Below are 11,936 nucleotides of genomic sequence, written 5' to 3'. Positions count from 1 at the left end.
TTCCATAGCAGTAGAAATCAAAAGGAATAAAGACAAAGCATCTATAAAGCACCACAAAAGTAGAAGCAATTTGGGCTTTCTGGAGAGAAAGAAGAAGCAGAGCGGCTTTTGTCTGGAACACATAATAATTTACATAATCTCTATGCCTTTTATTTTTCAAAGTTTTCAGGAAAATAAGAAAAACTGCCATAATAGATAGAATAAGCATATTCAATAGCCAGTCAATTATTTTGTTTATTGTACTGTTCAGTGGTACTGGTCAAGTACATGGGTTGCTCTATACTTACTGTAATGTCTCCTATTTACTTCTGTGGAAACTACAACAAATACAAAGAGCACAATAACACTATTTGATAGAGAAAATTCTCATCTACAAAACACTATTTTTCAACATAGTCAATTCCATTAGATGTGCATTTTTGCCTGCAGTGAATGACAGCCTGCATGCTGCGTTTGTAAAAGTCTGTACCAATGGAGGTGACCCGCTGTTTCACAGCTGCTATGATGGCATTATTACTAGGAAAAGGTTGCTCATGCATTCCATCTTTCATCAGCCCAAACAGATGGAAGTTGGACTATATGATGGGTGTGATGTAGCAGTGAGAATTGATGGTTTGTCCAGATTCCAGGAAATCCAGAAGTCTCACTCCTTTCCTATCCCAAAAACCACTGCACATTACCTTACCTTCTGAGATCTGCACCTTGAACTTTTTCTTCAATGGGGAATTCACATGTTGCCACTCCACAGACTGTCGTTTTCACTCTGGCTTATAGTACTAACTCCACATCTCATCACCAGTAATGATGCAATCCAGGCAAATGCCACCTTCAGCTTTGTACTGGTTCATTAGGTTCTGAAAAACATGTAAATGGTGTTCTTTCTGTTCCTGTGTGAGCATTTATGAGACCAACTAGCACAAACTGCAATACTCCAATGTTACCACCAACATTTCCAATGCATTCAAGCTTGTATTCAGCTCAGTACACAGTTCCTTGGTCATAATTTGCAATTCACATGGATGAGTTGATCAAGATACTCTTCATTTCATGATGTGACAGCTCTGTGTGGAATGTGTCTTGTCTTTCATGTCCCTACCCCCACTGTTGGCAACAGTCACGACCTCACTGTGCTTGCATCCACTGTTTTGTCTCCAGAAACATTCAGCAAGCATCAGTGAATGTCAGTGGGTGCCATTTTTTCTGTACAGAGGAATCCAGTGACACACTTTTTCTTCATATGGACTTCCATGTTAGACATCAATTTGTCAGACTGCCCCCCTGCTGCCACCTGTCTTGTGGCAACAAAATGTAATGAAATACTGGTGGGAATGTTCAGCCTCTATGCCATGCCACTACCATCCACCTTTGATGTTGTGTTTCAAGATAATAAAATAGGAGGTATTACTTTTGGAGCAGTTCACATAACTTTGCAAATTAAAAGGAAAAAAATGTGAAAAGAAAGAAAAGAGTTATTATTTATTCATTTTTAAAAGTGTTTTGATATGTTATTCTGGTGATCAGCCCTGGTATCCTAGGAATTAATCCTGTTGAAGGATGTCTGATAGAGCCAGGTGCTAACAAAAGTGTTTCAAAATGGGCATTAAGGAAAATTAGAAGCCTGAACTCTGCTGAGTTATGCTTTCAGGCCTGAAACTGGTGTTTTCTACAGCTGGCACTTGGCTTTCAGCTGTTCAAACCATCACTGAAATGTGAGTTGGAACATTGTAGAATAGCAGTGGGAAAACTAAGCTGTAACTTTATAGCTGCTATACTGTGCTTCTGGGTCTACTGTAGCAATGCAGTGGTATGCAGCGTGTACCTCAGCATACAACAAGGTACTGAAATTTTCTTTGGGCAAATTCCCTTATTATGTGATGAGGTAGATTTTGATCAACACACAGGCACTACTGTGTATAGCCTGATTGTGGACAGAAAAAAAAGGAGGTTACAATTCTAGCTAGCATCATTACAGATAATCTTTATAGTGATTCACAGCATCCACTTATTCCTAGTGTTAAACACAAAATAAATGTATGAAAGTCAGCTTTTTCACTATTACCTGTTCAGTATCAACGTTCATGTGGGAAATGGTGGTACACTGTCAACACAGAATTTCTGAGTCTTTTTCAACAGCATTCAACATGGCTATAGCATTACTAAAGCACAGGATCTTTCTCTCAAAGTCTTAAGATCTCTTATTAAAAGGCAAAGTGTAGGAGAGCAATGAATGGCTGAGGAGGCAAATGAGGGAAAGAATTCCTTTAAGGGGACAAATTCCTTTATGAGGCTATCCTCATAGCTATTTTCATGCCGTGATAATTCAGAAGATGTTGTTGTCAAGAATAAATAAATAACCATTTACACATCTACCTAGGTTTCTTTGATTTAGCAATCTTACTGTTCCATCAGCGCACAAAAAACATGAATAAAAATTCATTTCTCTCCCTCTTCATTTCACAAATTTAAAATCTTCTTATAAGTCACCTCAGAGCTTCCTCTTTCACTATGCTGTTGTCCAGCAAAATTATGAAAACAACATGATGATAACACAAGAACAATAATCACTGTTATTCCTGGAGCACTAAGAATAACAGCGTTTATTGTCCTTGTGCTGACATTGTTTCTCTGTTACTGTTCTGACTTAATGCTTTGTGCTTTTACTGTTCCCACCCCAGTGAGCCTTCAGCACACATTTAGTTACTAACCCTTTAAGGGCCAGAAGCCCTGACTTGTTACAAAATCGAATGCAATGTAAAATGGGATAAAATCTTTTCAGATCCTTGTGACAAAGAGGTCTTTGGAGGGGCCTCACATTGTGCAAATTGTAGACAGATAGAAATTGGATGTAATGAAAGTTACCCCAGGGGAGAATGTAAAAAATGGGAAAAGAAGAAAATACATTGGAAAGCAGGAAGTTTAAAGACTGCACAGTGTGCTTTATATGGATAAATATGAAGAAGAAAGATGTTTCCTATCTTAGAAAAGAAGTTTGCACCAAATTGCAGTCAGAGAAAAATCTGGGGTTAGATACCACACACAGGAGAAAGGTATAGTAGAACAATAGGTAATTTTCATTCTGACAGCCTTTCTTTAATGATTAGGAGAAAAACAGTCTAATTGTGCATGTACAACAATATAAATGAATGATACATACAGAGGCATGCACATGCAGGTTCTTCCAGTTTTTACAGTGACAGGAGATATCAAATACCCTTATCTCAAATTAAGAGAAATCAATGCAGAAAGTGTTTGCTGTTCCTTCTGCAGATACATAGGCACAAGGAGCCAATGAGAACAGGATTGTGGAATAGACCCTTATTTCTACCTCTTTTCATCTCCTGGTTCATGGTGCAGAGCTCCCCCTATGCTCGTTTTTATTTTTATTTTCATTTTCCTTTTTCTATTCCTTTTCCCTTTCCCTTTCCTTTTTCATTATTCTTTTCCTTTTCCCCTTTCTTTTCCCATTTCATTTTCCTTTTCCCACCCTTTGAGTCTTAGCTGTTCAGATAGTAAGGTTTCAAGAGAAGAAACTCTATTTACTCCTGCATATGGCAAACTGAAGTCTTTCTGGTATTTAATAGACATTATTTCAGCAGATTAGTTACTATATATTTATGTAAAATACTATAAAAATAGGACGAGGGTACTTCAAAATAACTGGATGTGTTGAAGCCCAACAAATCAGGTTTTGTATTATTCTCTGTTTCCTACAAATTTACTTCCTTTACAAAAAGAGGGGGAAAAAAAATCTTTTGCTTTTTTTTCCATGCCACCTGTACAAAATCTACCTTCAATTTAAGGAGCAAAACTTATGGGTCAGGATCATAAGGATTCTCACACAGAGATGTGAGATGCTTGTTATTTCATACTTTAAAGACTTTTGACTTTTTTAATTTTAAAGATTAATTTTGTCAGAGGGAAAAACTTGCAGAGTGAAGGCTATTGTTGCTTGTGTATCGTTGCGGATAGTAACATAAGACTAACTTAAAAGTATGTGATCATGTTGTCCTCTAGTGGCTGCCCAGGAGAATATCCAACCATAAATTTCACTAGAAATGTTGCTACACTGGAAATTAGTGAAAGTCCTGGAAATTCTAGATTCTGCAACAATTTGATAACTGGATCTCCAAATAATCAGTCTGTGTGATTTCTGTTATTTCTGTTCTAGCAACAGATCCTGCAAGCCTCAATCTTATTATGCAAGTTCTGAATTACACCTCTTAACAGTATCTTAAATTCTGCTTCCAAAGGGTCTTTATGGGGAGCAAATGCAATTCCTCACCTGTGAAGTTAAAGTGTGTCTTCTTGGAGAGGACATCTACAGTAGTAGATGGTGAAGAATGACTTCTGTTTCTTGGAGAGCTCTGTTCTGAAGCCCACTTTGTCTGGTGCCTGACAACTCAAATACTCTACATGTGGTGAATAATAATTTATTAGATATAATAAAGCCTCTTTTTCTTCATTATTTTAAAACAGAAGTGCCACATATAAGACAGACAAAAGTACAAAAAATAAACCATGCATGCTTCTTAATATAATGCATGTTTAAATTACACTGAACTTTCAGGGTCTCCATCAGGCAGTTAGTAGGATCTGCTATTAGAAGACTGAAAGTTGAATGAGGAATTACACAGGCTGCAAGGCCTAGGTATTCTATATATTTCCATAGGTAAGTCTACCAGTTATTCAAGCCACAGTGAAAACTTTTCACTATAAAGCAAAGGCAACAATGAATGTATTTCATCACTCACCTTGAAAGGAAGTTAGAATGCAGTTTCTCATTTATCAGAACATAATTACGTCAGTAATGTACTTTATGTTTGTCTTTCACCAAGTGATGACTACTGAGCTACAGGAGGTAATGAGTGTCATGAGGTCACACCTCAAATCTGCAAAGCTGAGGAACTAATGCACCTCTAAGTTATCTGCCTACTGGATCTCTGGTTGTCTTTTGCCAGATAGGAAAGCTAGTGCATTAGTGATAATATACTAATACAGAATAGTATAGACAGTACATACAGTATAATATAATACAGTATATACAGTATGTAATATACAGAATAAAAGAAACAATAAAACAATCAGCAGCTACTGCAAACATACTTTATTAGATACCACAAGATTAATGCTAATAATAGATGGAGAATGTGTATATGGAGCTGTAGAGTAGAGCAGAGCAGAGAAAATTAGAATGGAATGGTGTGGAGTTGGGTGGGTGGAGTGGGGTGGAACAGAACGGAATGGAAAGGAAAGGAATAGTTCAGCTCAGTTGGAAGGATCCTTCAAAGATCATCTAGTCCACTTCAGAGTTAACCGAAATTTTTAGCATATTAATGTGAGCATTGTTCAGTTGTTTCTTGAACACTGACAAGAATGAGACATTAGCCACCTCACTAGCAAGTTAAAGGGTTTGACCAACCTCAAGATAAAGAAATTTTTCCTTATGTTCAATCCGAATCTTCCCTGGGGCAGCTTTGCGCCATTCCTGTGTATCTTGCCATCACAGACAGAAGAGATCTATACCTCTCCATTTATTCTGCTCATGGAGTTGTAGAGGGCAATGACATCAAGCAAAAAAAAAGAAAGAAAAAAAAAGATTTTTCTGAGCCACTGAGAAAAATTGGAGTAAAAGTCATATTATTTGAATTTTTGCATTACAACAAAAAGGCAGCATAAGCAGAAAGTAGAACAGATCTACAAGGAAAAATGCCCTCTAGTCATTGGACATTGTCTCACGAATAAGACAATACTAATGGAAATCTAACTATTTATTCCCTTTTTTGCCAAATTGGCATGTAAGAATATTCTTGTAAGAATAACATAAGGTTTTAATTTTTTGTGCTGTAATGAGGAGCTGTCGTTTTTGCTTCCACTAAGGCATTTCTAGAAGATAGCTTCCTGATTCTCCAAAAGTATCCACATTTATTCACACAGTTAGAGAATGCTGCAGGACAACAATCAACAAGCAGCATAGTTTAATAACCCTACAGCACCTTCTAACAGTTGCTTAGCTATTGTGCTCATCCTGCAAATTACATCTTGGTTTCATTTTGTTTTCTCTTAACTTTGGCAGCTGAGCCTATCTTAGAGTGCAGACCTAAGGGAACACAAAGAAACTTAGACTGCTTATGAATAGCTTTCTTTGAGAATTCCCATAGATAAAAATCTTCCTTCCTCCCACTCATGATCTGAAGTGTTATATTACACCCTGTATGTGACATTGCTTCCAGCTGGGACTGTCACAACATGATGATCACTCTCTTTTGAGAGTATAAGACCTGCAAGATAACAAAACTAGTAATGGCTTTCAAGCCATTACTCTCCAATCTAAAAACAGGTCTAGAAAAATGCTGTGGATTTTTGCATCTGTTCTCTCTCCCCATGTGTCTTGCTGCAACTGGAAGAAATTGTCCCCTTGAAATCAAAGAGCCAACAAAATATACTGGTGGCTTCTTATTTTAGAAGCTCACAGACTGATAGACAAAGGGACATAGAAGTTATGCAAAATTCAGAGCAATTCCAAACATGTTGAGAGACAGAACACAGGAAAATGTAATTTTAAGAAACCTATACTATGTCTAACCCAGACATACAAACAAAAAATATATATTATAAAAGATGTGCTGTGAAGGTACACAAAAGCTTTAACAGAATAAACCTGGAGAATTAGGATTAACAAAGCTTGTTGAAACACTTCTATGCATACTGTTTTTCAGTAATTTTAGTTTAGAATTTTTCAATAAATCATCACAGAATTATAGAATCATAGAATGATCTGGGTTGAAAAGGACCTCAAACATCATCTAGTTTCAACCCTCCTGCTGTGGGCAGGGTTACCAACCACTAGATCAGGCTGCCCAGAGCCACATCCAGCCTTTCCTTGAATGCCTCCAGGGATAGGGCAACCACAACCTCTCTGGGTAACCTGTTCGAGCGTATCATCACCCTCTGTGTGAAACACTTCCTCCTAATATCTAACCTAAACTTCCCCTGCCTCTGTTTAAAACTATTCCCCCTTGTCCTATCACTATCAATCGATTTAACAGTCATTTCCCCTCCTCCACTGAAAAGCACTGAAAGGCCACAATGAGGTCTCCCCAGAGCCTTCTCTTCTCCAAGCCAAACAAGCCCAGTTCTCTCAACCTTTCTTCGTAGGAGATGTGCTCCAGCCCTCTGACCATCTTAGTAGCCCTCCTCTGGACCTGTTCCAAGAGCTCTGTATTTCTTGTGCTGGGGACCCCAGGTGTGGAGGCAGTACTCCAGATAGGGCCTCACAAGAGCTGAGTAGAGGAAGTTGATCACCACCCCCTCCCTGCTGGCCACCCCTTTTTTAATGCAGCCCAGAACACAGTTGGCCTTCTGGGCTGGAAGTGCACACTGCTGGCTTATCCAGCTTCTCATCCACCAGGACCCCCAAGCCCTTTTCTGCAGGGCTGCTCTCAAGGAGATCTTCCTCCAGTTTGTATAAATAACCTGAAATTGTCCCAGCCCAAGTACAGCACCTTGCCCTTGGTTACAGGGCAATGTTACAAGGAAAAGTTTGAAGGGAAAATGACTTGAAAAAGATCAGATGATCCAGTCTTTTGAGAGCTACTATGAAGAAACAAATACCGATGGAAATGAATCTCTTGCCCTCAGCTTGTACACAGAAAGACAGTGAAGATCAGAGGGGCAGAAGAATGTCTCTGCCTGCTTGTTGTATGCTGTGAAATCCCAGCACAGCTACTCATCAGAGGTTTTTGTTGTACAGTAGGAATATGAATGTGTCTATGTACACGCGTGTTCATTTCTAAGCCAGGAAGAAATTAAATTTTTGCAGATAGTAAAATGTAATAATTTAAATTATAACACTGGAAACAATAATTCTCTTATCTAGAGATGAACATGGATACAGACCTAGGAATTTTTGAAGTGGTAGAATCCTGAGATGGCCCTAAGCTTTGAAAATCTTTAGTCTATAGAATTAAGAAATCTAGTTTCTGTGCCCTTCATCTTTTCTTGAAGTTTGTCCTAGAAATTCCACAACTCAAGTCATATTTTCAGTCAAATAGGCCAGGAAGAATCTTGGATGCTGAAATGGGTAATAGATGGGTGATAGATGGTGTTCATCTGCTGTGTAATCCTCTTGACAATTAAGATATTCAGAAATAAATCGTTCTGAAGTTAAAACAAGAGAAGGTGATGGATACTTTTTTCCACTGCTTTTAATTTTGAAACAAAGGTCCCCAACATTCCATGATATATTTAAGAAGGATTTGCTTGTTTGTTTTCCTTGTTGAGTAACTCAGAAATCTCATTGCTTTCTGAAAGTTTCCCTTAGTTTTTGATTGTAGTAAACTGAAAAAATAAAGGTTTGACTATGTCATGGGTTCATCATTTTTTGTTATCGGTATTCCACACCATAACGTAATGTAGTGCACTGGGAGTTAATGCTCCAATTCCAGGGACTGCCAATATTTCCAGGTACCTGGTTCTGGGAAAAATGACATACCCAGGGGACTTTGCATTTCTGTTTTCCATTCAGAGTGAAAGATAAAAAGTGTTTGCAGATGACAAGACCCTTCTCTTTCCTTTTCTGCTCATCTTGGCAGCATGTGCTCCCTACACATCTCGCCTTCAGCTTTACAGTAAGGCTTTGGTTTTTGGATATTCATTTTATTTGATTTATTAGCTTCAGTTCCAATTATATTGTATTATACTGTGTTATCTTGCATTCCAATATCTTTTCTAGTAAATTAGCTTTCCTCCTCAGATCATTGCCATTGTTCTGTCATTAGGCCCATATGCCTACCCTTTCCCTTTTCCCTTTCATGGGCATGGGTCTGTGAGCCCTCCCACCCCACTGGTCATGGAATCAGGCCAAACCAGTCTTTAAACAGTTGACAGAATACAGTACTTTTACTCAGGACACACTTCTTCATACATACTTCTGTTTTTTAAATTATATATTGATTTTTAAAATAAAATACAAAAACCTGCCTGTAACTTAAGTTTACCCAATATTTAAATGTTAACTTTTTTTTTGTATGAATTAAAACTCAGTAAATATGAAAACATAACATAAATCTAGTGACATTTGATTCAAGTATCAGTGAACTGTACTGTTTTACTCTATTATATTAATATCTTCTTACAACACTTTAACAGTTTTCAGCCCAGAACATTTAATGTTATGTTACATCAGATGTAAAGATGTCCATATTTTGTTAATTTCATATAGAGAGAATATAATAAGTCTGCTCTACTTCTTTTTCAGAGACATATGAAACAGTTTGACACATATTTTAAAAACAAATATTTGTGTTATCCATTGCACTGTAGGTGTATGTTAATCAGAATTAACTTGAAAAGATTAAAAAAAAAAAAGTTCCTTGAAACAGAGTGGCTTAGGTAATGTTTACAGAAGAGAAACACCTCTGGTTATTTTCTTTACTTAGCTTAAACACTGTGTATAAATCACACCTTATGTCTGATTTTACATTATTTTTCCCTTACGAAGTGATTTATTTTCTACTGTAACTATCCATGAAATCTCATTTTAATTTAAAAAAAAAACAATTTAATTATATCTGTAGCAACATAAAAAACATCTTTAATAATTCTGTTTACTAATGTTTTGCTTTCATACTTTCGTACTCCATATAAAACAGCACAGATTTTTTTTTTTTTTCATTGACTTTCAGATATTCTATGGAGAATTGGGAGTAGTCAATGAAGTTTAGCATGCTATGTCTTATCCTCGAAATAAAAAATCTTTCAAGAAAATTAAGGGGTTGCAATGGATAGGCCTGAAGACCTCTAACTTTAGTTATAATAAACAGCATATCAAGCAGAGAGATCATAATCTCTGCAAAAACACTCCGGTAATCTTTTGAAGTTAAAGAACAAGAGCTACTTATTGGCACTGCTGCTTGAAAGGTGGCCCCTCTGTTGAGGCAGAAATCCATTAAGGATGGCTTTTACACTACTTAAAATCTTCCAGATGTCAAGCCTAAAACTATGAATGTTATACTGCATTTCTAAAATAATAATATTAACAACAACGTGTTCAAATGCAGAAAGCAATCCTGGGCAAAAAGGCTCATGTGTAATTCTTCCTTGTTATTACTTGCCTCACACACTCTTCATAATATTTCCTTTCTTCTGCTACTAACCAAAGTACCATCACCATCCATATGCAATGTGAGCCTAATGCCACTACTGCCACAGTATAAATGTGTAGCACTAGAAATTTTAAATATTATTTTTTACATTCTATCAACATGAAAAGTGAACCTTCATTCTCTTTTGCAGTTCTGCATCTACAATGTCGTTCTTCTTATATTGTACTGCAAGACACCATCACTGATACACAGCGAAATTCCTACAGACCTTAAATTACGTTGGCTGTGCTTTGAGCAGAAGTCCACATGACAGCAAAAACAGATGAATTTTCAAAGGTGAGTAAGTAGGTTGCTGTGTTTTGCTCTGAATAAACTTCTTTTATCTTATGTCAGAACAACAGAGAAAAGGAACGTATGCAGTAGTTTATCATTCCATGTAAGCTTCTTAAAAGCTAAGGGAAATATTTGTTTTGAAAGCTGAGAAATTGAAAAGCAACTCTTTCCATGCATTCAACTAATTTTTAAAAAGTAAATAAAATACCTGCTAGATGTCTCTTAGATTCTTTATCCATCAAATTATTTGATTTTTTTTCCTTCTTCTAGAGCAACACTGAAATCCACATTTGTGTTTGCAGGGAAGTAAGGTTTACTTTTAACTTGGCTGAACTCCTGGATCTACAGATGCCTGTGTTTCGTAATTTGACGGTTGGATTTAACCTGACTGGATTTAGTGTTCTCAATCCAAATAACTATATGAGCTGTCTGATCTTTGTAAGTGCAAGTCAATTTTTGTGCTGTCAGAGGAAGCATTGTTGACAATAATATTCACAATCACAAAGAAAAACAGTTTGCCATGAGCATATCACTGAAGGGGAATCAGTGAACAGTTAGATGTAACTGTTTTAACTGGATTCAAAGAGTCTTTTTTAACATAGCTTCAGATTCTATTCAAAAGCCTGCAGACCTACAGTGTTCACAGCTCTCCTCCAAATTTCAACAAGATCAATGTAAAAAATAATAATAAGAGAATTGGGATTGAAGTGCTTTAAATGTTTTAACCTCTAGGTCATCTATTCCGTCAAATTCAGTCACGTGTAACTGGAAAATATATAAAATAATTGCCTATTTCCTTTGTCCTCTACTTGGCACAAATTCCTAGGCAGATCTAATATCAAAATAATTTGGTGAAGAACACTATATTAACACATAATACCTTGAGTATCTCATCACACATCAGAAACATCATAAATATCTTTATTTTTTTATTAAGAACACTGGGACTTTGGAATAGAATATCTGACCAATAATCATTTCTAGTCAGAATCTCAAAGCAAAAACTGCTTTGTTTTGGTCTGAATAATTGTTTGCAGAATCAGAGAATTAAGTATCCTGTCTTGAGAGGATTCTAGATTATGAAAATATGCTCAGGTTTCTCTTTGCAACTAAAAATACAAGTGTGCAAGCAAGGGAAAAAGCAAACAAGGAATCCAGTCAAGAAAGAATGACCTAAGATGTTCAGCACATAATTGAGACATAGTTATTTTTATGAAAAAAGGAAAAAGATTTCTGAGCATCCGAGAGAGATACACATGTGGAAAATTTACTTTATTTCTACCTTTACTCTAAGAGCAATCCAAAATTATTAGAAATCTCTATATGCTCTTTTATGCTCTCTTAATTCTAAAATAAATGGTTTTGGACCATTCTTTCTCACATCTATACATTCAATCAGTGAAATGTCTGTAAATATTTTAATGACATCATTCATTATGTCTGAAACTTAACAGAATAATATAAAACACAGCTTGCCTGACTCAGAGTAAGCTTTTGGCT

At 36.5% G+C, this 11,936-nt stretch overlaps 1 long non-coding RNA gene across 2 annotated transcripts; it reads right to left on the bottom strand.

The window, feature by feature from the left end:
* Positions 1-666: 666 nt before the first annotated feature.
* On the bottom strand, positions 667-11,644 carry LOC104911181. 2 transcript variants are annotated; one of them, XR_793709.3, is made up of 4 exons: positions 10,645-11,644; positions 5,420-5,536; positions 4,283-4,409; positions 667-854 (listed from the first exon to the last, which is right to left on the bottom strand). It is a non-coding gene; the product is annotated as an uncharacterized LOC104911181 (long non-coding RNA). The 2 variants fall into 2 exon arrangements; XR_793719.3 differs by lacking the exon at positions 4,283-4,409 and having other exon boundaries at positions 668-854.
* Between the last annotated feature and the right edge of the window lie 292 nt (positions 11,645-11,936).

Source organism: Meleagris gallopavo, chromosome 1 (genome assembly GCF_000146605.3).
Source record: "Meleagris gallopavo isolate NT-WF06-2002-E0010 breed Aviagen turkey brand Nicholas breeding stock chromosome 1, Turkey_5.1, whole genome shotgun sequence".
Taxonomy (NCBI): Eukaryota; Metazoa; Chordata; class Aves; order Galliformes; family Phasianidae; genus Meleagris; species Meleagris gallopavo.
The sequence above is the reverse complement of the archived record's forward strand: the minus strand, read 5'-3'. Positions and strand labels throughout refer to the sequence as shown.